Genomic DNA, 27,948 nt, shown 5'->3' with positions numbered 1-27,948 from the left:
AAATAAAATCAATAATGGATTTAACATTATATTTTTTTAGAAGACTTAAAAAATTATGATAAATATTATTAGGGTTTAGTGTTTTTTATATAATTAATAGTCGAAGTAATGATCAATTAGGGTTTTCATATGATTAAACATAATTATCAAGAAATAATTTTTGTTTCATATGGCCTTTTAATGCAAAGTAATATTTAACATTTATTTATGTGAAGAATAGAAACAAGAGGATTACATGGTTAGTGTATAGGTTTTAATAGTTTAAGATAAAATTCTGTGTTATTTTATTTTAGACTTTAAATGGTTTGTTGTTATTTATTCTGTTTAAGAATTTTCTTTTGTCAAAAATATTTCTAATTGGATTTTGATTATATCTTTCTTTGATTAAATATATTTCTTAAAAAAAAATAAGCCAAAGAAAAAAATACTAGTTGGGCTGAGCCCAACGGGTCCAAATGGATCAACCGACCGAGTCAAATCCCCTGGGTCGATTAGCCCCGAACCGACCCACCCCTCTCTCTCTCTCGTTGTCCTCTCCTTCTCACATCTTTCACGCACGCGAACGCTCCCATGGCCCCCTGCCGCCTCGCTGATTTTCCCCGGCCATCACCGGCACCTCCCGGCGTCGGAGAGATGGGGCTTTGCTCCGCCTCGACTTACTCTACCTCTTCCCCATCCCGATTTGAGTATGGTCGCCTCTTGCACGCGCGCCCAACCTCGGAACCCTAACTGTTGCCGATGAGTCTTGTCGTCGCTGGCTTCGGCAGGCACCATCGCCTGCCGTCCTGGCGGCTGGCGCTGCCACGAACTTCTCCATTGGCCCCCTCAGCCACAACTTCGTCCTGCCCTCGCACGCGCATCCCGCGGCAACCCTAGCCGTGGCTAGGTCGCTGATGGGCTCCGGTTGCTGTCCCCGGCTGCTTCTCGATGACGAGCACGGCTTCCTCGTCATCCTCCAAGATTTCTACTTGGCGCTGGCAGGACGGTAGCAGTAGCTGCAACCCTAGCGCCCGCCTGGCTAGCTACAGCCTGCTCCCGATGGTTGAGGTTGTATTACCTCTGCTGCAAGTGATGCGGCGATAGTGGTGGTGGAGCTGTGGTGAGGTGTTGTTGATGTACTGGTGAGATGTTGCTCCTGCTACGACTACTTCATCCTCGACGCCGGTTGGACGGTGCCGCGGACGCAACCCCGGCGTCAACCGCTGCGACTACTTCTCTACTACAATGTGAGCTATATGACTATATCATTCCCTCCCCTCTGCCTCTGTTCAATGTGCTCCAAAATTACAATAGCTTGATCTCTTTGATATATAGCTTGGACTAGTGAGCTTATATGCATCTCTATTGGCTTTACTGTTATGGAATCTCTAGATTATGTGCATACATATGATTGGCCAGGAACATATTATTGGATTGCTGTTGGACTTATTTGTTTGCTTAATGTGAGCTGGTCGCGACTATTCCTGTGATTGTGAGGTGTGGCTTGGGCTGACAATGCTTTGATCCATATATTCACTGTCTGGTGCTATGGTTGATGCCTCCATTTGGATGATTTCCCCATCCAGGCATATAATTTTACTATAAGATGTACATTTGCTAAGACAGATACTTGTGCTTGATTTGTTGCCTAGTCAATGATGCATAAGTTGAGGCACAGATTAAAATAAGAACAATTACTGTTGGTGGTCTTTAAAATTCTCTGTGATGAATTTGCATAGCATCCCTATGCCAAACTGAGGGAAAAATCTTTCTCACAACGAAACTGATGACTTTATAGTTTATGCTTGATTCCTATTTATTTCACTTGCATAAATGTCTGTGCCATCTTCTAGATCTATGTTCCTCTGTGGTGCCTCATAAGAGTGTGCATGGAGTAACAATATGCTTAGCATGATTTGGTACTGCAGGTATTTGTGTAGTGATTTAGATAGGCTTTGATCATAGCTATGATCATATGATGTTAAAAACAAAACTACCCCAAACAAGCTACTGTAAATGCTTATACTTATATCCAGGTGCAAAGATGATCTGGAATAGATATGCCAGTGAAGCTTTATTAAAGTGATTGCTCATTTAACCTACTGTTGTAAAGAAGTTTGATCTCCTGGTAGTGGTTTGATCTTCTTCTTGTGGTCAGCCTGCTCCTCCTAGATTCTTGATTTGTTTCCTATTTCTTCTAAGAAATCATCGGTGGTGTTTGTTTATGGCGGTGGATGTGATCTTGCTGGTAGATCATGCACAAGGCTGGCAATAGGATCTATTGATGTTGTTCTTGATATTTGAGTGGATTTTTGCTAGTGCAAACGATGGCTAGCCGGGCTGCTTGGTGACTAAGGTGAATGTGAGCAAAGTGTGATGCGGTTGGCTACCGCTTTGCTTTTGTAGTGCTCGGGGTTTGTCTGGGAAGTGACAAGACATGATGTGCATGCGAAGGACTGTGCTGCCTGTGTGTGTCCTGTTTCTAGTGACTGTGTGCTGCATGTGTGTATCCAACCTGATCTTCTTTGCCTGATAGTGCAAGGCATATGGTTGGCTTGTGCTTATCTAGTGCTGCCCTTTATTTTTGGTACTGCCAAGTGTATAATATATGTGAGCTTAATAATATCAAGTGTGACTATTATGTTAATTAAGACTTTGCTTAATTAGCAAGTGGCTTCTAATATATGGACTAGAATCATATTGACTTCTCCATGTCAATACTGATTCAAATAAATAACCTTGTGGGCTTTTAGAGGATTCTTGCTAGATTAGAGGGAAATAATATTGTTGCCTAAGGATAAATTAGATTTGGTGCTGCCTCTAGTCCTTTGTTGCCTTCAATTACTCATTTTTGTCTCGTGATCAGTGTTGCTTCTCCTGATCCAAGTGTATTCTATTTGTCCCTGTTATTGACTAAGAAAAATATTCCTCCCTCTAATCACTATTTGGGTATCAAGATTAATTCTTGACTCCCATTAGCTAGATTCCAACATTAAAATGCCTCATCATGGATGATGGCAACATTTTAATATTCACCCAACAATTTCCTTTTTCTTTGTTGTTTATTTTGCAGATGAAGAGTAAGAAGATTGGAAGATCGAGAAGATTTAGATTTAGGTCTTCTTTTATTTTCCTTTGGTAATCATTCTCTATTTATATTTATGTGACTTGTAAATAATTGGTAATGATATTTGTAGTAAAGTTTAAATTACTTATTCTTTTGGAATTATCAAATGTGTTTACTTTTACACATTGTATTTCTTGTTGTAGTTTGGAATTCAAATTCAATTCAATTTCTATTTGAATTCATATTATCCATATTTGATTGAATTCAAATTGGTTCTCCCAAAAACACATGAACTCACAAAGGTCATGTCGAAATTTTTCGCACTCACATCGATGACTAACTCAGTTCCACCGATGCAAGAGAAATCTCGATCACTTTGACAGTTTTAAACAAAAACGCGAAAATTCCCCGGATTTTCCATGCATGAATGCAATGCACACATCTGTTTCCTCTATTTTTTTGTAACCCCAAATGCTGGGATATTACAGTCTCTACCCCTTAAACTAAACTTCGTCCTCGAAGTTTGAACTCTCACGTTTCCGAAGTGTGGATCTGACTTGTGCAGACTATGACTTTTCTCGAACTCCGTAGTGATCTTACTGGATATAATTGAATATATTTCTTGTCCAGATTCTTCCTGGAATCCAATAGTGTCTATCCCTGAACATGGCTTCTTACTTCAATTCCATGATTTCTTTCAATATCATAATCTTGTTTCCTTTCTCATTGAAGATTCAAAGATTGGGACTTCTTTTGGTACTGCTAGTCTTAACTGAGGACTAATTTGATAACATACTCCTAATTGGTAAATAGGTCTTTGTTTTCCCTTACTACCAAAAGTGCAATAATAATACTTGGTAAGGTACTTACCATGGAAATGGTCTTGAGATTTATTTCCCTGAGAATGGATTAGACTTATTTAGTCCATCCAATCATGGTTTATAGTTGATACCTATAACGATTTTTGGTTCCTTTAGGTTCCATGAAAGGAATCTTTCTAATTGTATTTAGTTTTGGCAAGGTCTAACTCCTTCGGTCTTTGGCCTATTTGAACTTTATTTGGTCTCTGATATTTCTTTCATCCAACTTCCTTAACCATGACTTACTTAAGTTTACGTATTTTTGAGTAAGTATTCCTCACTTTCTCAAGTTATAGTCCAATTTTCACTTCCTCGAGGTATGAACCTCGACTTATGGTCTGACATCTTTCTGAAAGTAGTGTTCAACAATCTTATAAAAATAAGATCGAACTTTCTCTCAGTTCAGACCTTCATCAACTATCTTGGTCAAAGTATTGAGTCATATTGGATCCAATTGATCCCTCGCTCTCCCCCTTAGGGATGTCCTAATGGTTGCTAAGCTCATCTTCCCCAACCAACTAGCTCCTTGGTTAGGCTATATGTCTTTTCCTTGGCTTTCTATTGTACTTTTCTAGGGTATCCTATTTGGATTGGTTGTGTACCCACATGGCTGTGAATACCAGTACGATATGTTTGTTGGTTATGCAACTATGGTTATTCCAACTTTACACAGGACAAGTGTGTTGCCCATGAAAGCTTGAGCAATTTAAAGATATTATTCTGCAACTAATATTGTGCTAAATGAAGAAGTTGTGTTCAACATACTCATTGGGTCAGAATAAGTATGGTCAAAGTCCTACGCATCCGTCCTTGTGCTCCATCCCCTTCCTTGTTCGAACTTCTTAGATGATGAGCTCCCCCGATGATTTGAAAATTGGTTCATTGCTTCATTTGATCTTCACACCAGATATGGATCCGGGCATTCTGATTTCATATGACCTAGTTGTCCACATACAAAACAGGTACTATCCTGTTGTGTGCAATCCTTGGCATAGTGACCTTTTCTTGCACAGTTATGGCATCGAAGTCGACTATAAAACGGTGTGATTGTCTCATCTCTAGTTTGGAAATTCATCTCTGACTGAGTTTGTTGTATCTGAATTGGTTGTGGTTCCAACCTTGCCTTCCGTTTTCTTTCATTTTGCACTTCTTCATAATCATTCTCCAAAGTAATTGCAGTATCCACTAGCTCGTGGAACCTTGTGCATTTGGTTAGATTCAACTGCATTTTCAGGAATGGATTCATCCCTTTTAAGAACCTTTTTATCCTTTTCTCCTCTGTTTTCACATCCTCTGCTGCATAACATGATAAACGATCAAACTCTTCTGGATATTTCCATACCGACAAGTCATTCTGCTTCAAGGTCTCGAACTCTCTTCTCTTTAGCTCCATGATACTTTTAGGAACCTGGGCTTCTCGGAACTTCTTCTTAAACTCGTCCCACGTGAAAACATGTCCCGAAGGTTGAATTAGAATCACGTTATCCCACCATGATGCTGCTAGTCCTGATAGTAGATAGGTGGCATATCTAACCTTCTCTTCATCATTACACCGAACTGTCTTTAATTTCCGCTCAGTGTCCCTCAACCAATCATCCGCATCCATAGGTTCTGGTGCGGTAGCAAAAGTCAGTGGATTGGTTTGTAGAAATTTCGTAAGACTCACTCCTTTTGGCCCTCCATTATTCTCACGTATCAAATGACTGAAAAACTCATTTTGTTGTGCTAAGTTTGCTTCTCTATCCCCAGCCATCCTTTCCATGTGCTCAAAGAATTCTTGCCCAAGCAGGGAAGGGGTTGATGTTGACGATATAGTGGCGGAGAATGCCTCTTCCATCCGCTTAGCTTCTCTTTCCTGACCTTCTTTTGCCTCCCTCTCTTCATGAGTCGTTACTATCTCCTCAGTTGGTTGGTAACTCGTCTCTCCCTCACGCCATCCCATTTACCCTCTAGACCTATAACATCAAGAAAGAACTTAATGATGCAACATGCATTTGCACACCAAGGTCAAACTTCATGCATAGATCTAGTCAATCAATGAAAATCCAAGAAGATTCAACTTTGTGCTTATAATACACATCATCATAAGCCTGAATATACTAGTTCAGTAAGACATCTCTAAACATCAGGCTGAGATGTGTAGTATATAACACCACATAAGATAGGTTTATATCGTGATATTTAGCACGTATATATGGGATTCTACTATTTGTCTCAACCTTTACCTTAATTTCACATTTGCAATGAGATAAACTTGAAACAAAGTAGTCTAGGATAGTTAAAGTTAACCTAATTTCCTTTGGAAGTATTAACTTAACTTCTATTTTGCTGAGGACTACCTCACATGATGTATTTTGGTTCTAACCTGGCTACTCTAAACACATAGCTATTGGAATATAGATCCTATACTTTCAAGTGTTTCTACCATAAACCTATGGTCATGATGTGCTTGGCACACTTCCCATGGTTTTGGAACACAACTCTTGCACTATTGGTGAACACCTGACTTATTATTGTACTCCTCCTAAGTATTTATGAGGTTCTAGTCCATCACATAACGATTCTCAGGTGAATCATATATGATTAACCACTCTACCATGTAAGTAGACATATATTATTCCTATCACTATTCCTTATCTCCCATGATTGACTCATCATGGTCTATACTACCTTATATAACTTATGATTATCACTTACTATCCGTTGTTTCACAAGTCTGGATAGTTTTCTTACTCATTACTTGTATTGGTTTACACCTTCTAATAGGATATCTTTCTTATACACATATCTTCATCACTTGATATTACTCTATTATGAGTTTGAATAACTCTTACTTAATCATAACATGTGTTGGTACACATCTTCCAATAGGATATCTTCCTTATGGTTGTATCCTCTCTTTGGACTACCAAATATTGTATACCAACTGTGATCTACTCATCTGTTGTTTAGGAACTGAAGTGTGTGATACATACTTGGGATTATCTAACTAACTTTACTTAAGAAGAATAGATAAGAAAAGTTGACTTGAGTGTGTCAGGATTATTCTCAAGTGAATATCCATCTCCAGTCATCAGAACTATTTGGTTTAGCTAAGACAACTTCCTATAGACACTACCCATCCTATAGGTCTCCTTTAAAGGGTTTTAATCCTAGGGTCAAAGAATTTGCTCTGATACAAACTGTGGTGACCCGGCATACCACTGGATGGTGTAGTATGCAAGTCTGATATAACACCAATGAAACACCGTTCCACTAGTATTATATCGCTCAGAGTGGTACAACAGAAACATATGCGGGTCCAAGGCATGTCTATAGAATTACACACGGACTCGTTACATAAGATCATCACAGCCTCCTACTTTACAATGAGGTAAAACTGCAAATAAACTCCAGAAGAACGACTCGTAGTCTAGTCTTATCACGAACTCTACTTGTAGAGTATTTAACTAACTCTAGAAGCTATGAATAGATTCTAGCTAAATAGGAGCTAGGTTTAGGAAACTAGTTCCTTTCTATTACTAATCTAGGTTTTATCTTTGTTGGATGTGGTGTTTGACTCTTCTGACAGGTTCCTGTCCCTTGAAGTAGTTGTTGATTCCTCAGTCTTCGAGTTGTACTGTAGATCCTCCTTCGATGCCTCCATATCTAAGCAGGGGATTTAAGAGTGGGATGAGTACGAGTGTACTCAACAAGTTCATTATAGGAAAGAGGTGTTTAATGCACTAGCTACGGCATTAGACTAGAAAGTCTAATATCAATGCAAGTTTTCATAACCATTTCTTCAAAAGGTTGCTTTTATTCAGAAGAACTATGTCCGTCAGCCTTCACCGGTTTACTAGAACTTCATGGAGTTCCTTTCCGGCAGCGTTCACAGTTCCATAACCCGGAACAGGGAGTGACAGGTCACGATTCATTACACTCTGCAGAGGTGTGTTGCTTTACCCATAAGAGATCTTAATCTTGGTGCCAACCGAGTATATAGTTTTCGTCCACACTTCCTTTGGTGTGAGGCCCGGTATAAGGTCATAGCCAATCATATTCCTCCGCTACCTCATACACCCACCCTTTGCTGCAAACTCTGACCCTGGGTCCTCACCGGTGCTCTTATACCAATTAAGGATGGCCCCCGACCACGACAACAGTTCAGGTCTCTACCATGAACTCCTTCGCCGGGAGATGCAACCCATCATAGACCGCAACAACCGTGGGGAACTTAAGGCTTCCCCAGCCCACCGCTTGCTCCTCGGGAGACAAGTGTCTACGGTCTCTACCGTGGGGACTTAAGGCTTCCCCAGCCCACTGCTTGGCCCCTTGGAATACAAGTGTCTACGGTAAAGCGCATCCGTTGATGTACAAGAGGTGGAAATACAATTGACTATTCCGTCCCACTCCAGATCTTATGGTTAACACGGGTATTACGGCACAAGAATCACTGGACGACATTTGTTGTTTAATCCTAGATGGATATAAACCCTTGCAATGGAACCTCCACCATTTCAACACAATCCATGGTTCCATTGCCCACCACATAGTCATATTCATAGTTATGAAAATAGTGGTTTTTTTCTTTTTTATGCAATAGTGATAAACATAGTACTTTGCAAGTAATTTAGTAAAAATACTCAAATGACATGAGCAAGCGATGAACTTGGCTTTCTTGACTGCAAGATTATGCAGACAAGGTCTTCGATACGCAATAACTCCAAATTCTGAAATAGCATCATCGTCCGGTAAGGAGGATGTTTAAAAGCTTGGCAAGGATGCAATAATGCATAAGTATGAGATGCAATCGTTCTAAGCGTGACCTAACCCCGATGGTTTAGGATTAGTGAGTGGTAATGATTAGTTTAAGGTGTGTTGCACTTTTAGAGTGATTCACAAACAAGTTTCTTATTCAGGGTTGTGTTGTTTTAGTATCATAAGCAATTGGTAAGATGCATAGTATCAATCATACACACCAAAGAATAGTAGTTGTATAATAAGTAAAGAGCAGTTTGTCACTTTTAAGTTCTATAGTGCATGGTTGATGATTACTTATTATATCATTCAAAAGAATAACTTTTCAAGAACATGTTCTTTAATAAAGAACAAGTATGATAATTAGGTTGGTGGGGTTCTATGGTTGACTATGGTTTCATCTAGTTTCTGGAGTAAGTATTAGATGGATCACAACCTAGTTGGATTCATCAACACCAAGGGCTTGTAAGGTTAAGTTAAGCCTAGGCATCCTAAGAAATTATTTATACATGGTTGCTATCAAGGTTGGTTCATCCTGCTGGTGATAGCTAGCTAGAGTTTATAGATCCTTATAAGCAGGTTGATGATGATTCTTTATTTACTTCAAAAGAATAACTTTTGAAGAACATATTACTTAAGTAGTAAGAAGTATATCAATTAGAGTTGAGGTGGTCTAGGTTTTACTAGTGGTTTCACTAGGTAATGAACAAATGGGTTCCTAAATAAGTTGGTTCGTAAATACCTAACATTAGTAGAGTTTAGTGTGTAGGGTATATGATGCACAATATTGGGCATGGTTGCTATTATGGTTCATCACAAGGATGTGATGCTAAGCATGGTTAATTAAGGTTGATATCTCTAAGGATGGGAACTTGGGTTTAAACTTGGTTGACCCTACTTGATCATCTAAGTCTGATGGTAGGCATACATGGAATACTAAATTATCAGTGATAGGGCTTCTACATTGTATATTTAACATTATATATTTTTTAGAAGACTTAAAAATTATGATAAATATTATGAGGGTTTAGTGTTTTTTTATATAATTAATAGTCGAAGTAATGATCAATATAGGGTTTTCATATGATTAAACATAATTATCAAGAAATAATTTTTGTTTCATATGGCCTTTTAATGCAAAGTAATATTTAACATTTATTTATGTGAAGAATAGAAACAAGAGGATTACATGGTTAGTGTATAGGTTTTATTAGTTTAAGATAAAATTCTGTATTATTTTCTTTTAGACTTTAAATGGTTTGTTGTTATTTATTCTGTTTAAGAATTTTCTTTTGTCAAAAATATTTCTAATTGGATTTTGATTATATCTTTCTTTGATTAAATATATTTCTTAAAAAAATAAGTCAAAGAAAAAATACTAGTTGGGCTGAGCCCAACGGGTCCAAATGGATCAACTGATCGAGTCAAATCCCCTGGGTCGATTAGCCCCGAACCGACTGTAATATCCCAGGTATTGGGGTTACAAAAATAGAGGAAACAGATGTATGCATTGCATTCATGCATAGAAAATCTGGGGAATTTTCGCGCTTTAAAGTAAAACAGTCACAGTAACTGAAGTTTCACTTGACGTTGGTGGAATTGAAGTAGCTCATCAAGTCAAGCGCTATAAACCTCAATGTGACCTTTGCTAAAAACCTGTTTTGGGTAGAGATGATTTGATCTAAGGGATTAGATCAAATGGAACTAACACAACAACACTTTAATCAATGATCAATTGCTTGATCTTATAAAAGATCATAACATGGTATTCCTTGCCACAACATAAGAACATCTATTCAATTGGAAATCAAGTAACAATAAATGGAGAAACCACTCTTCACTTATCTTTTCCATGTCTTAAACTAATCCATGTTCTTACCATGAACCTCATGGTATTTCTTGAATTAAACTCTTGAACTTAACATCAACAAAAGCTTATCACTAAACCCTAGAGTTGGGAGAGGTATATAACCATCAAAGAGATAAGATGCAACTCTAAATTATTAACACTTAAAAGTTAAGCAACTACCTTGAGGTACAATTGAATTCACTTTAAAATTAAATACCAAATATAGCAAAACCCAAGGACCTAAGTGCATAAAAGCCACACATTCTTATTGCAATCATAACTTATTAAATATGTGGAATATTACAAAACTAAATTCGTTTACATTACGAATTATAGTTCAAACTATTTGAATAAAATAATATATGAGTACTTTAAAACTCATATGATCATGCCTTGGTGAAATCAAACATCATCATTCAAAATTGGGGTATAATTCATATTCTAGACATTTTGATCCCAATTATAATATAAATACAATCACATATGATATAGTGACTCACCCATAAGCATAAGATCATTCATAAGACATTTAGTAACAAAAGCCACTTGGCTTCCCAAAGACAAATCACATGAGAGGATAATACCCATGCCACATAGGATGAAAATATCTACATAACTTGAATCCTAAGCCATGCCACCTCATGCTTAAAGGATTGCTATGGATGAGAGCATGACAACCAAGCACCTTACTCATCAAATCAAAGCAAGAGTCATCCACCTATGTGTCATGATATTAGAGCATGCCCAAGCCTATAAAAGGAACCCTCTACCTCATCCATTTCATTATCTTGCACCATGATGAAAGAAGACCAACACATTGAGCCATTCCATAAAATAGTTAGGATCAAGATGAAGCAGCTAGGAGGTGGAGGCATACCACAAGATGCAGGTTTATCAGAATTCCTGAAGAACAAGCTACATAAGATAGCAAGGTAGAATTCTTAGGAAGACCACATGCTCAAATAATCATATCATCATTCCTTGAGTAGAAACCTAGATTATAGTCCAAGTCCTTATGGAGTGAGAAGGGTGTAACATCCCAGGTTTTTCAAAAATTAAAAACTTGCATGCATTCATGGCATCTTTGCATTAGTCGATCTCATAAAATAATAAGCACAATATGAAACAACTATAGCCTTAAAATCCTAGTATAAAACTCTTAATTTTCCTACCATGCCATTTTGGCAAAAATCTTGTACTATTTTGTCTAAGTCAAAGTCCTGAATTTTACAAAATTTTAGAAACTGGATTGGTCCTATTTGAATTCCTAAAACAAAAGTTATGAAGAAAACAGTAAAAAGAAAAGAACAAAAAAAAAGAGAAAAACGGTTCGGACTGACCGAACTGGGCCAGCCCGACCGTACCGCCCCGCTCGGCCTGCCAAAACGGCCCGCGAGCCGACCGCCTCTCCCCTTTTCTTTTTTTTTCTGTTTCTCTCACTGACTGGTGGGACCCACCTACATGCGTGGCCCACACGTCAGCGTCGTCTCCTACCTCCGGCCGTGTCCGAACAGGGCTCTGCCGCCGCCGCCGCCCTAACCCTAACCGACCCCACCTCGACGTCCGCGCCTTGGAGAGCACGCCCAGGCCGCCTATAAAAAGCCCCGGACCCCCGCCGCCTTTTTCCCCCGACCGCGCCGCTTCTCGCGCCGCCAAACGCCGCCGATTCCGCGCCGGAATAGTCGCGCACGCCGCCACCTCCAGCCGCCTATCGCCGCCGCCCTAGCCCCTCAACGCGCGCGCCGCCACCACCAAAGCCCCTGCCGCGCTGAGCCGCACGCCGTAGCCACCTCCGCCGCCGCCAGAAGTCGACGTAGCCGCTGCGCCGTCGTCTACCGAGCCGCCCCGCCGCCCCGTCGTCGCCGGCCAGGTAAGCTCGGGCCCCTTTTCTTTTCTTTTTTTTTCCTTTTATTTTCGCGCGTTAGATCTAGATCTGGCAGCACAGATTAGATCCCCATACCGAATCGGTACGGGCAAATCAGATCGCGCCGCGTGGCAGTCCTAGTCAGCCCCTGCCCAGTCAGATTAGTCAAACTGTTTTCAAATTCGAAATTTAAATGTCAGATTACATGTACAACTTGTAAATTCGATATAAAATCATCCACTGGTCCAAATTTAACAAATTTTATATTGTTGGAAAGCTTGTACTATGTAGAATACAACTGTGCAGTAATATGGTATAGGTACTGTGTCAGATTTCGCATGTAAATTCAAATAGAGAAATTGATTGGTTTATGATGTCTACGGGTGCTTCTATTCTTGTAGACAGTGTTGGGCCTCCAAGAGCAGAGGTTTGTAGAACAGCAGAAAGTTTCCCTTAAGTGGATCACCCAAGGTTTATCGAACTCAGGGAGGAAGAGGTCAAAGATATCCCTCTCATGCAACTCTGCAACCACAAAGCAAGAAGTCTCTTGTGTCCCCAACACACCTAATAGGTGCACTAGTTCGGCGAAGAGATAGTGAAATACAGGTGGTATGAATATATATGAGCAGTAATAACAGTGCCAGAAAAGTGCTTTGCCCAGGACTAGTGTGTGGTTGATGGTGGTAATATTGCAGGAAGTACGGATGCAGTAAAACAGTAAACAAGCAGTGATTTCAGTATTTGGGAACAAGGCTTAGGGATCATACTTTCACTAGTGGACACTCTCAACATTGATCACATAAATAAATAGATAGATGCTAGACTCTACACTCTCTTGTTGAATGATGAACACCACTAACTGTGTAGGATTACACGAACCCTTAATGCCGGAGTTAACAAGCTCCACAATATTCGATATTCATATTTAAATAACCTTAGAGTGCATGACAGATCAACATAACCAAACCAAGTACTAACATAGCATGCACACTGTCACCTTCACGCTACGAAAGGAGGCATAGATCACATCAATACCATCATAGCAATAGTTAACTTCATAATCTACAAGAGATCACAATCATAACCTACACCAAGTACTAACACGATGCACACACTGTCACCATTAGACCGTGCAGGAGGAATAGACTACTTTAATAACATCACTAGAGTAGCACATAGATAAATTGTGATACAAAACACATTGCAATCATAAAGAGATATAAATAAGCACTTCACTATGCCATTCATAACGAGTGAATAAGTATTCCGTGAAATATAGCCTAAGAGACCCACACGGTGCACACACTCGTCACCTTTACACACGTGGGACAAGGAGTCTCCGGAGATCACATAAGTAAAATCCACTTGACTAGCATAATGACATCTAGATTACAAGCATCATCATATGAATCTCAATCATGTAAGGCAGCTCATGAGATTATTGTATTGAAGTACATAGGAGAGAGATGAACCACATAGCTACCGGTACAACCCTTAGCCTCGATGGAGAACTACTCCCTCCTCATGGGAGACAACAGCGGTGATGAAGATGGCGGTGGTGTCGATGGAGGAGCCTTCCGGGGGCACTTCCCCGTCCTGGTGGCGTGCCGGAACAGAGAGTCCTGTCCCCCAGATCTTGGCTTCGCGATGGCTGCGGCTCTGGAAGGTTTCTCGTACTGTGGCTTTTCCGTATCGATGTTTTAGGTCAGGGACCTTTATATAGGCGAAGAGGCGGCGTCAGAAGGTCAACGAGGCGACGACACAACGGGGGCGCGGGCCCCCCTTGGTCGCGCCAGGGTAGTGTCTGGTGGGCCTGTGGCCCCCCTCTGGCCTCTCTCGGGTGTTCTGGAAGCTTCGCGTGATCCTAAGATGCTGGGCGTTGATTTCGTCCGATTGCGAGAATATTTCCTTACTAGGATTTCTGAAATCAAAAACAGCAGAAAACAGGAACTGGCCCTTCGGCATCTCGTCAATAGGTTAGTTCCGGAAAACGCATAAATATGACATAAAGTATGCATAAAACATGTAGATATCATCAATAATGTGGCATGGAACATCAGAAATTATCGATACGTCGGAGACGTATCAGCATCCCCAAGCTTAGTTTCTGCTCGTCCCGAGCAGGTAAACGATAACAAAGATAATTTCTGGAGTGACATGCCATCATAACCTTGATCATACTATTGTAAGCATATGTAATGAATGCAGCGATCCAAGACAATGGTAAATGACATGAGTAAACAACTGAATCATAAAGCAAAGACTTTTCATGAATAGTACTTTCAAGACAAGCATCAATAAGTCCTGCATAAGAGTTAACTCATAAAGCAATAATTCAAAGTAAAGGTATTGAAGCAACACAAAGGAAGATGAAGTTTCAGCGGTTGCTTTCAACTTATAACATGTGTATCTCATAGATATTGTCAATGTACAGTAATGTAACAAGTGCAATATGCAAATATGTAGGAATCAATGCACAGTTCACACAAGTGTTTGTTTCTTGAGGTGGAGAGAAATAGGTGAACTGACTCAACATAAAAGTAGAAGAAAGGCCCTTCGCAGAGGGAAGCAGGGATAAAATCATGTGCTAGAGCTTTTATTTTGAAAACATAAAGAGACCATAAAAGTAAAATTTTGAGAGGTGTTTGTTGTTGTCAACGAATGGTAGTGGGCACTCTAACTACCTCGCCAACCAAACTTTCAAGAGCGGTTCCCATGAAGGACGTTATTTCTACCAGCAAGGTAGATCATCCCTCTTCTCTTTTGTTTACACACGTATTTTAGTTTTATTATGAGTGACACTCCCCCCAACCTTTGGTTACACAAGCCATGGCTAACCGAATCCTCGGGTGCCTTCCATCAATCTCATACCATGGAGGAGTGTCTATTTGAAAAATTAAGTTGCTTACTGATGAATCAGAGCAAAACATGTGAAGAGAATTATTAATGAAGTTTGATTAATTGGGACTGGGAACCCCATCGCCAGCTCTTTTTGCAAAATTATTGGATAAGCGGATGTGCCACTAGTCCATTATGAAAGTCTGTCAAAAGTAAATGACAAGGTTGAAAGATAAACACCACATACTTCCTCATGAGCTATAAAACATTAACACAAATTGAGAAGCATTTTGAAGGTTTAAAGGTAGCACATGAAGTATTTACTTGGAATGGCGGAGAAATACCATGTGGTAGGTAGGTATGGTGGACTCAAATGGCATAGTGGTTGGCTCAAGGATTTTGGATGCATGAGAAGTATTCCCTCTCGATACAAGGTTTTAGGCTAGCAAGGTTATTTGAAACAAACACAAGGATGAACCGGTGCAGCAAAACTCACATAAAAGACATATTGTAAACGTTATAAGACTCTACACCGTCTTCCTTGTTGTTCAAACTCAATACTAGAAATTATCTAGACTTTAGAGAGACCAATTATGCAAACCAAATTTTAGCAAGCTCTATGTATTTCTTCATTAATAGGTGCAAAGTATATGATGCAAGAGCTTAAACATGAGCACAACAATTGCCAAGTATCAAGTTATTCAAGACATCATACCAATTACTACATGTAGCATTTCCCGTTTCCAACCATATAGCAATTAACGAAGCAGTTTCAACCTTCGCCATGAAAATTAAAAGCTAAGAACACATGTGTTCATATGAACCAGCGAAGCGTGTCTCTCTCCCACACAATCATTTATTCAAATAAAAACAAAAAACAAAAGCAAACAGACGCTCCAAGTAAAGCACATAAGATGTGATCGACCGAATAAAAATATAGTTTCAAGAGAAGGAACCTGATAATTTGTCGATGAAGAAGGGGATGCCTTGGGCATCCCCAAGCTTAGATGCTTGAGTCTTCTTGAAATATGCAGGGATGAACCACCGGGGCATCCCCAAGCTTAGACTTTTAACTCTTCTTGATCGTATTGTATCATCCTCCTCTCTTGACCCTTGAAAACTTCCTCCACACCAAACTCAGAACAACTCATTAGAGGGTTAGTGCATAATCAAAATTCACATGTTTAGAGGTGACACAATCATTCTTAACATTTCTGGACATTGCACAAAGCTACTGAAAGTTCATGGAATAGAAAAATCCATCAAACATAGCAAAAGAAGCAATGCGAAATAAAAGGCAGAATCTGTCAAAACAGAACAGTCCGTAAAGACGAATTTTATTGAGGCACCAGACTTGCTCAAATGAAAATTCTCAAATTGAATGAAAGTTGCGTACATATCTGAGGATCACTCACGTAAATTGGCATAATTTTCTGAGTTACCTACGGAGAATTAGGCCCAGATTCGTGACAGCAAGAAATCTGTTTCCATGCGATAATCCAAATCTAGTATGAACCTTACTATCAAAGACTTTACTTGGCACAACAATGCAATAAAGTAAAGATAAGGAGAGGTTGCTACAGTAGTAACAACTTCCAAGACTCAAATATAAAACAAAGTACTGTAGTAAAATAAACACATGGGTTATCTCCCAAGAAGTTCTTTCCTTATAGCCATTAAGATGGGCTCAGCGGTTTTAATGATGCACTCGCAAGAAATAGTATTTGAAGCAAAAGAGAGCATCAAGAGGCAAATTCAAAACTCATTTAAGTCTAACATGCTTCCTATGAAAAGGAATCTTGTAAATAAACAAGTTCATGAAGAGCAAAGTGAATAGCATAGGAAGACAAAACAAGTGTAGCTTCAAAAATTTCAGCACATAGAGAGGTGTTTTAGTAACATAAAAATTTCTACAACCATATTTTCCTCTCTCATAATAACTTTCAGTAGTATCATGAGCAAACTCAACAATATAACTATCACATAAAGCATTCTTATCATGAGTCTCATGCATAAAATTGTTACTCTCCACATAAGCATAATCAATTTTATTAGTTGTAGTGGGAGCAAATTCAACAAAGTAGCTATCATTATTATTCTCATCATCAAATATAGGAGGCATATTGTAATCATAATCAAATTTATCCTCCATAACAGGTGGCACCAAAAGACTACTATCATTATAATCATCATAAATAGGAGGCAAAGTATCATCAAAGTAAATTTTCTCCTCAATGCTTGGGGGACTAAAAAGATCATGCTCATCAAAACCAGCTTCCCCAAGCTTAGAATTTTCCATATCATTAGCAACAACGGTGTTCAAAGTATTCATACTAATATGTTCCATGGGTTTTTTAATTTTCGGATCAAACCATCCATGTCTTAACTCAGGAAATAGAATAAGAAGCTCATTGTTATCAATTATGCCTTACTAGTGTAAACAAGAAACAAAAAGATGCAATTGCAGGATCTAAAGGAAATAGCTTCGAGCACACACACAATGGCGCCAGAAAAGTACTTAGTTACCTGGAACCGGAGTATGAGTGCCTTTTACCTTTCCTCCCGGCAACGGCGCTGTGAAAAGTGCTTGATGTCTACGGGTGCTTTTATTCTTGTAGACAGGTGTTGGGCCTCCAAGAGCGAGAGGTTTGTAGAACAGCTGCAAGTTTCCCTTAAGTGGATCACCCAAGGTTTATCGAACTCAGGGAGGAAGAGGTCAAAGATATCCCTCTCATACAACCCTGCAACCACAAAGCAAGAAGTCTCTTGTGTCCCCAACACACCTAATAGGTGCACTAGTTCGGTGAAGAGATAGAGAAATACAGGTGGTATGAATATATATGAGCAGTAGTAACAGTGCCAGAAAAGTGCTTTGCCCAGGACTGGCGTGTGGTTGATGGTGGTAATATTGCAGGAAGTACGGATGCAGTAAAACAGTAAACAAGCAGTGATTTCAGTATTTGGGAACAAGGCCTAGGGATCATACTTTCACTAGTGGACACTCTCAACATTGATCACATAAATAAATAGATAGATGCTAGACTCTACACTCTCTTGTTGAATGATGAACACCACTAACTGTGTAGGATTACACGAACCCTCAATGCCGGAGTTAACAAGCTCCACAATATTCGATGTTCATATTTAAATAACCTTAGAGTGCATGACAGATCAACATAACCAAACCAAGTACTAACATAGCATGCACACTGTCACCTTCACGCTACGAAAGGAGGCATAGATCACATCAATACCATCATAGCAATAGTTAACTTCATAATCTACAAGAGATCACAATCATAACCTACGCCAAGTACTAACACGATGCACACACTATCACCATTACACCGTGCAGGAGGAATAGACTACTTTAATAACATCACTAGAGTAGCACATAGATAAATTGTGATACAAAACACATTGCAATCATAAAGAGATATAAATAAGCACTTCACTATGCCATTCATAACGATGAATAAGTATTCTGTGAAATATAGCCTAAGAGACCCACACGGTGCACACACTGTCACCTTTATACACGTGGGACAAGGAGTCTCCGGAGATCACATAAGTAAAATCCACTTGACTAGCATAATGACATCTAGATTACAAGCATCATCATATGAATCTCAATCATGTAAGGCAGCTCATGAGATTATTGTATTGAAGTACATAGGAGAGAGATGAACCACATAGCTACCGGTACAGCCCTTAGCCTCGATGGAGAACTACTCCCTCCTCATGGGAGACAGCAGCGGTGATGAAGATGGCGGTGGTGTCGATGGAGGAGCCTTCCGGGGCACTTCCCGTCCCGGCGGCGTGCCGGAACGGAGAGTCCTGTCCCCCGGATCTTGGCTTCGCGATGGCGGCGGCTCCGGAAGGTTTCTCGTACCGTGGCTTTTCCATCGTATCGATGTTTTAGGTCGGGGACCTGTATATAGGCGAAGAGGCGGCGTCGAGAAGGTCAACGAGGCGACGACACAACGGGGGGCGCGGCCCCCCTTGGCCGCGCCGGGGTAGTGTCACGGTGGGCCCGTGGCCCCCTCGGCCTCTCGGGTGTTCCGGAAGCTTCGCGTGATCCTAAGATGCTCGGGCGTTGATTTCGTCCGATTCCGAGAATATTTCCTTACTAGGATTTCTGAAATCAAAAACAGCGAGAAACAGGAAGCTGGCCCTTCGGCATCTCGTCAATAGGTTAGTTCCGGAAAACGCATAAATATGACATAAAGTATGCATAAAACATGTAGATATCATCAATAATGTGGCATGGAACATAAGAAATTATCGATACGTCGGAGACGTATCAGTTTACACTTTAAAAATTGTATAAATTAATCTACCGGGCCAAATCTTATGATTTTGTACTTTCTGGAATCCTCAGATCATGTACTTCAACTTGGTATAGGAGTTGTACAACTTTGATACGTGCACAAACTTGCTTTAGTAAAATCTACTCAAATCAGTAATTCGAGGATAATTCAAATTCTATAAATCATTGTCGAATAATTCCAATTGCCCTATTCTTGTGTTACTGTAGCCTATCCAGGGAGGTCAAATTAATATTTTTACAACACATAATGCTTGTAGTAGCTAATTAATAAGGTTGTATATGTAAAGTAGATACTCGATTAATGGTTTTTCTAAATCAAATTAAATGTCCAGAATACTTTATTAACATTGCACATATCAGAGAACACCTAATACAACACTTACACACTACTTATCTTGTGAAAGTAATCGGTGCATATCATGCATGCATACATGTCTATGATTGTTCATATTGAATGTTTGTTTATTTTTTGTTTGCTTGCTTGTTTAGATTGTGAAGGAGGTCAAGGTTACTCTTGTGATTGCTGTGATTGTGCGGGTTGCTTTGATCAAGGCAAGTGACATTCAAATCCTACTTATTTTATATATGCATTAGTGTTTTGAAACTAGTATGCATGGTAGGATTTTGATTTCAAAAGAAAAGTATTATGCTATGCTTAGCAAACCCTAGTAGTGTGTAGCTACTACTGAACCTATTGATAGGATACTTTATTTCTGCTCTGCAACATCAAATGCCAAATGCCGTTTCATTGTTTTGATTGTGATGGTTTGAAAAGTGAAAATTAACAACCCTAATGAAACACCTGGGTGGATTGGTTGATGGTGGGTGGCTGCTCAGGTCCACGCCCCTAGTAGGCTGAAGTGGTGAATCCCTGAGAGTTCGCATGTTGTAGAGTGGTCGCTTTTGACTGCACACCTGGTTTTCACCAGGGGATTGTGTGGGGGTTTACTACCTATGAGGGGTTTTAAGCTTGTGAGTTCCACTTGTGGTTGGCCACCCAGGATTAAAGAGATTACTATGTCGTCCATGCTTTAGTTAGCTTCCAATGCAGCCTTATGGTATTATGGGCTCTGCCGGGATTAAGTAAATTGTGGGGGTTCAACTTGTGGCTAGACAGTGGGTGGAGGCGACGGCCAACGGAACGGGTCTAGTTTGTATGGTTGAATTCTTCTTCTGAAAGATCTTGTCTCATTCTTCTCTTGGGAAGGGTGGGTCGTAAGGTGAAAGTGGACAACCTCTCGAGAGTTAAACCTAAGATCTTAGCCGTGTCCCCGGTTACGGACAATTTGAGCTTCTAGGCAGGGAATGTACGGAAGAATCTCATCATTGTTTTCTGAATGTATTTAAAATTGGATCAACCTTGAAAAACTCATGGGAGATGTAACCATGTGATTATTCTAAAACCCATGGAGGATTTAACCATGGTGTGATTTCATAATGTCATTCAAAGATTTTCAAAATGTTTTGTTTTGAATAAAATGTAGGATAAAATTGGCTTTATGCAAATTTGCCTAAACTCCACTTGCCAAATATCATGTAGATAGTCATGCCCAAAACAACCACCATATAAGTGTCATTTGCCAGTACATCATTGTACTGACCTCCATTCGTGGGGCTGCATATTCAAACGTGCAGGTTATTCTGAAGACGGGTACTAGTAGGATCTCGAGTCTACATTCCAACATGTCTGCCTGTGGCGCATGGAGATGATGGAGGCTCATTGAAGTTTATTTCCGCTGTGTTTGCTTTGAATATTTATATTTGAGCTAGTCCAAGTGACTATGCAATTTGTAAGACTTTATTTTATCTCCTGTGGATCTACGTTGTAGTAAATTTGATACTATTGCTATGATTACTATATTTTGTAATGTGTGTGCTATCAGTGATCCCGGGAATAGCACTATACACAGGTGTCTTGCCTTTATTTAAAAGGTAGGGTGCTACAGAATGGTATCAGAGCATAGTGTTGCCTGTAGGATCGAGACCCTAGGATTTGGAAAACCATAGGATACAAACTTGTTTAAATTATAATTATGAAAATCTTAATTCTTCACTTATCTATTCATTTGATTCTATTCTAACCTCGTCTCACTTTTCGAAATATAGATGGGCACCTTCACCAAGCTCTGGATCCCTTACCCTGAGGACGACACCCCTTTCAGTGACACGTTGTCCCGGGTGTGCAGGTCTCTGTGTATACGAGCACCCATGTTCCGCGGGAGAGCCGTGATATCTGATGTGCACGTCATGGAACGCTGGGAGATCGAGACCACCATTGAGGGACGTCTTGTTCAGCCAGCTACCGAAACCATGGTCTACCTGAAGACGTATCCAGACTGGGAAGATGGAGTAGTGATGGCAAAGCAGGAGGCATTAGCGCACATCGTCTACAGGTACAAGAACGACATCGATGAGGATTCAAACATCCAGTACTTCGGACGTTGCAACTCCACGGGATTTTGCCTCAGGACTAAGGGAAATCGTGAAGGCATGACATGGACGGCAATCCAGTTCGAGGACATGGAGAGGTACGCCCAGAAGATGGAGCATCACCTGCGTATTGAGATGAACGGCTGTGACATGACCAAGCAAATCCTCCAGGAGAACAATCTAAAGTATTATGAGCTGAAGGAACAAAGGGATGAACTAGATGCTGAGGTTGTTCAACTCAAGGCAAACAATGAAAAGCTACACGATAAGAACTTCAATCAGCAGGCGATAATCTTGGCACTACAAGCGCAGTGCGCGCATCTTGTCAAACAGATACCGCCATCGCCACCTCATCCAGCTACCCAGGAGGCGCCGACTGTTGAGGAGAACAACTTGAAGAGGAAACCAAGCGAGGAAGGAAGCCCCCTATCCTGCTATGGAGCGATCAAGAGACGTTAGAAGACCCCTTTAGATTTTAGAATTTTCATTACGCTCTTATGTATTGTCCTACTATTTGATGTAAGACAGTACCCTATATCTTAGTCGTATTTCCGAAACTCGATAAGTTTAAGTAAAGATTGAATTTCTAGTTTTCAGTGTTTTGTTTGATTGTGTGCCTTGTTTGTGCATGGGTAGGAAACTTTACTTCCTAGATCTATCTGTCTTGTTCTTATCTATGCTAAAACTATAACAGATGCCGCCAAGTCGTGACCCAACTCAGGACGCACTGAATCAGATGATGACAGCTCAGGCACAGCTCATGCAGATGATGACCTAGTTTATCCAAACCACCCAGAACAACAACAACAACAATCCACCACCTCCACCACCACCGCCACCTCCACCACCGCCCCCACCCCCAGTGGACAGACTCGCCAGATTCTTGAGGCTCAAGCCAGCAAAGTTCTCAAGTGCCACGGAGCCCATAGTAGCCGATGATTGGCTTCTGCTTCGTCGACAAGGACCTAGTCACCTGTGAGTGCACGGAGGCCAAAAAGATAAGGTTCACTGCCCATCTGTTGGAAGGACCTGCTGCTAGGTGGTGGGAGACATATCAAATCACCCATCCCATTGATGACCTAGACTGGGAAACGTTCAAAGAAGGTTTTCACACTGCTCATATCTCCTCGGGTATTATGAATCTCAAGAGAGATGAATTTCGCAGTCTAAGACAGGGAGGGAGAACTCTGAAGGAATACATGGATGACTTCTGTACCTTAGCAAGGTATGCCCCGGAGGACATTGACACTGATGCTAAGAGGAAGGAGAAGTTCCTCAATGGACTTAAGGGTGAACTGAAGATTCCATAGACGGTAGCTTACGCACCCAGTTACCAGTCCCTACTTGATCAAGCCATCGCCCTGGACAATAATATCAAGAAGGAGGAGAACCGCAAGAGGAAGTTTAGCAATAGCAAGAGCCACACCAAGCCATTTCACAAGAAGCACCATTCTTCTGAAGGCAGTGGGAGTCACAACTCACACAAGCATAATGGTCATTTCAGTAAAGGGAACGGCAACAACTACAATGGTCATAGGCACAATGAAGGATTCAAGGGAGACCATTCCAATAGTCACCCCAATGGTAACAATGGTCACCACAATGGAAACAATGGCCAGCACCATCCCAGATCAGGGGACAATAGGGACTTGTCCAACATCACATGCTACAAGTGTAAGAAGACTGGGCACTTTGCCAAAAGATGCCCCGAGAACAAGCTTGAGGAGGTTACCAAACCTAATCCAGTCCAGAAGGGACAGGCGAACCACCTGTATGTGGAGGAAGTGGTGAATGAACCCAACACTGTGATGGGTATGTCTTCACTCAACTCGTTACAGCATTAGTTTTAATTGATAGTGACACATCACATTCATTCATATCAATAGTCCGAGTTACATCCCAATTCCATAATGGTGATAAAAGGCTAAACATCTTAAGGGGGTTAGCCTAGATCAGATACCCATGGTAAAGGAATACTCGCGCCAAAACTATATAGTTCTGTTCAGTGGAGTCACCATAGTGAGGAAGAGGCAGCTTGGGCAGACGAAGAAAATCTTCGAGAATACCACCCACACCTCCTATTTGCTAGCCTTTTCGAAGGCCGAGGACGTGCTTCATTTTAAGGGGGTTAGTCTGTAACATCCCAGGTTTTTCAAAAATTAAAAACTTGCATGCATTCATGGCATCTTTGCATTAGTCGATCTCATAAAATAATAAGCACAATATGAAACAACTATAGCCTTAAAATCCTAGTATAAAACTCTTAATTTTCCTACCATGCCATTTTGGCAAAAATCTTGTACTATTTTGTCTAAGTCAAAGTCCTGAATTTTACAAAATTTTAGAAACTGGTTTGGTCCTATTTGAATTCCTAAAACAAAAGTTATGAAGAAAACAGTAAAAAGAAAAGAACAAAAAAAAGAGAAAAACGGTTCGGACTGACCGAACTGGGCCAGCCCGACCGTACCGGCCCGCTCGGCCTGCGGCCCGTGAGCCGACCGCCTCTCCCCTTTTTTTCTGATTCTCTCACTGACTGGTGGGACCCACCTACACGCGGGGCCCACACGTCAGCGTCGTCCCCTACCTCCGACCGTGTCCGAATAGGGCTCTGCCGCCGCCGCCGCCCTAACCCTAACCGACCCCACCTCGACGTCCGCGCCTTGGAGAGCACGCCCAGGCCGCCTATAAAAAGCCCCGGACCCCCGCCGCCTTTTTCCCCCGACCGCGAGCTTCTCGCGCCGCCAAACGCCGCTGATTCCGCGCCGGAATAGCCGCGCACGCCGCCACCTCCAGCCGCCTATCGCCGCCGCCCTAGCCCCTCAACGCGCGCGCCGCCACCACCAAAGCCCCTGCCGCGCCGAGCCGCACGCCGTAGCCACCTCCGCCGCCGCCAGAAGTCGACGTAGCCGCCGCGCCGTCGTCTAGCGAGCCGCCCCGCCGCCCCGTCGTCGCCGGCCAGGTAAGCTCGGGCCCCTTTTCTTTTCTTTTTTTTTCCTTTTATTTTCGCGCGTTAGATCTAGATCTGGCGGCGCAGATTAGATCCCCATACCGAATCGGTATGGGCGAATCAGATCGCGCCGCGTGGCAGTCCTAGTCAGCCCCTGCCCTGATCAGATTAGTCAAACTGTTTTCAAATTCGAAATTTAAATGTCAGATTACATGTACAACTTGTAAATTCGATATAAAATCATCCACTGGTCCAAATTTAACAAATTTTATATCGTTGGAAAGCTTGTAGTATGTAGAATACAACTGTGCAGTAATATGGTATAGGTACTGTGTCAGATTTCGCATGTAAATTCAAATAGAGAAATTGATTGTTTTACACTATAAAAATTGTATAAATTAATCTACCGGGCCAAATCTTATGATTTTGTACTTTCTGGAATCCTCAGATCATGTACTTCAACTTGGTATAGGAGTTGTAAAACTTTGATACGTGCACCATCTTGTTTTAGTAAAATCTATTGAAATCAGTAATTCGAGGATAATTCAAATTCTATAAATCATTGTCGAATAATTCCAATTGCCCTATTCTTGTGTTACTGTAGCCTATCCAGGGAGGTCAAATTAATATTTTTACAACACATAATGCTTGCAGTAGCTAATTAATAAGGTTGTATATGTAAAGTAGATACTCGATTAATGGTTTTTCTAAATCAAATTAAATGTCCAGAATACTTTATTAACATTGCACATATTAGAGAACACCTAATACAACACTTACACACTACTTATCTTGTGAAAGTAATCGGTGCATATCATGCATGCATACATGTCTATGATTGTTCATATTGAATGTTTGTTTATTTTTGGTTTGCTTGCTTGTTTAGATTGTGAAGGAGGTCAAGGTTACTCTTGTGATTGCTGTGATTGTGCGGGTTGCTTTGATCAAGGCAAGTGACATTCAAATCCTACTTATTTTATATATGCATTAGTGTTTTGAAACTAGTATGCATGGTAGGATTTTGATTTCAAAAGAAAAGTATTATGCTATGCTTAGCAAACCCTAGTAGTGTGTAGCTACTACTGAACCTATTGATAGGATACTTTATTTCTGCTCTGCAACATCAAATGCCAAATGCCGTTTCATTGTTTTGATTGTGATGGTTTGAAAAGTGAAAATTAACAACCCTAATGAAACACCTGGGTAGATTGGTTGATGGTGGGCGGCTGCTCAGGTCCACGCCCCTAGTAGGCTGAAGTGGTGAATCCCTGAGAGTTCGCATGTTGTAGAGTGGTCGCTTTTGACTGCACACCTGGTTTTCACCAGGGGATCGTGTTGGGGTTTACTACCTATGAGGGGTTTTAAGCTTGTGAGTTCCACTTGTGGTTGGCCACCCAGGATTAAAGAGATTACTATGTCGTCCATGCTTTAGTTAGCTTCCAATGCAGCCTTATGGTATTATGGGCTCTGCCGGGATTAAGTAAGTTGTGGGGGTTCAACTTGTGGCTAGACAGTGGGTGGAGGCGACGGCCAACGGAACGGGTCTAGTTTGTATGGTTGAATTCTTCTTCTGAAAGATCTTGTCTCATTCTTCTCTTGGGAAGGGTGGGTCGTAAGGTGAAAGTGCACAACCTCTCGAGAGTTAAACCTAAGATCTTAGCCGTGTCCCGGTTACGGACAATTTGAGCTTCTAGGCAGGGAATGTACGGAAGAATCTCATCATTGTTTTCTGAATGTATTTAAAATTGGATCAACCTTGAAAAACTCATGGGAGATGTAACCATGTGATTATTCTAAAACCCATGGAGGATTTAACCATGGTGTGATTTCATAATGTCATTCAAAGATTTTCAAAATGTTTTGTTTTGAATAAAATGTAGGATAAAATTGGCTTTATGCAAATTTGCCTAAACTCCACTTGCCAAATATCATGTAGATAGTCATGCCCAAAACAACCACCATATAAGTGTCATTTGCCAGTACATCATTGTACTGACCTCCATTCGTGGGGCTGCATATTCAAACGTGCAGGTTATTCCGAAGACGGGTACTAGTAGGATCTCGAGTCTACATTCCAACATGTCCGCTCGTGGCGCATGGAGACGATGGAGGCTCATTGAAGTTTATTTCCGCTGTGTTTGCTTTGAATATTTATATTTGAGCTAGTCCAAGTGACTATGCAATTTGTAAGACTTTATTTTATCTCCTGTGGATCTACGTTGTAGTAAATTTGATACTATTGCTATGATTACTATATTTTGTAATGTGTGTGCTATCAGTGATCCCGGGAATAGCACTATACACCGGTATCTTGCCTTTATTTAAAAGGTAGGGTGCTACAAAGGGTAATTGGTATCCAAATAATTCTAGTAATACTTTAGGAAGTCAAATCTTTGATCCTTATAAATTGAGTAATAATCATAAACCCTAAGAACTTGAAGAAGAAGACATTAAGAATAATTGGATCATATCTAATACATGATCATCTTTGAAGATATGTAAGGACAAGCTTAAACCTTAATATGATAAGCACATACCATCACATAAAATCATAGGGAGATCCCTAGTAAGAAAACCCATACTTATATTCCAACCTTAACTTGTGAATCACTTGGGGATCATAAGTAGAATCCTATCTATATTCCACTTGTTCTTCAATTAAGTAACATAAGAAACTCTAGAGTCCAACTCTATACTTTATATGGTGAGGAACCATTCATTCTTATAACCAAAGTTAACTATAAAAAGAACCATAACCACTCTAGTTACTTCAATGATAAATTAAGGATAATAATAGAAGTCTATTGGTAGAAGATAAAACCAATTCTCAGATCCTTAGTAACTAAAGGAGCACATGTAATATTAAGCAAGTAACCATTTTATTATACATTGGGGAGAGTAATCCTAGCCAATGCAAAATGATGTCATATCATCTCTACAACCTATAATTGCTCATTAGTTAAACCTTATGCTTCAATAATTGAACATAAGAAACACCTAGTGCTAAAACCCATAATTAAAACCATATATGTAGTGATCAATGC

The sequence above is a fragment of the Lolium rigidum genome, chromosome 6 (genome assembly GCF_022539505.1).
Source record: "Lolium rigidum isolate FL_2022 chromosome 6, APGP_CSIRO_Lrig_0.1, whole genome shotgun sequence".
NCBI lineage: Eukaryota > Viridiplantae > Streptophyta > Magnoliopsida > Poales > Poaceae > Lolium > Lolium rigidum.
Note: the sequence above shows the minus strand (reverse complement) of the source record.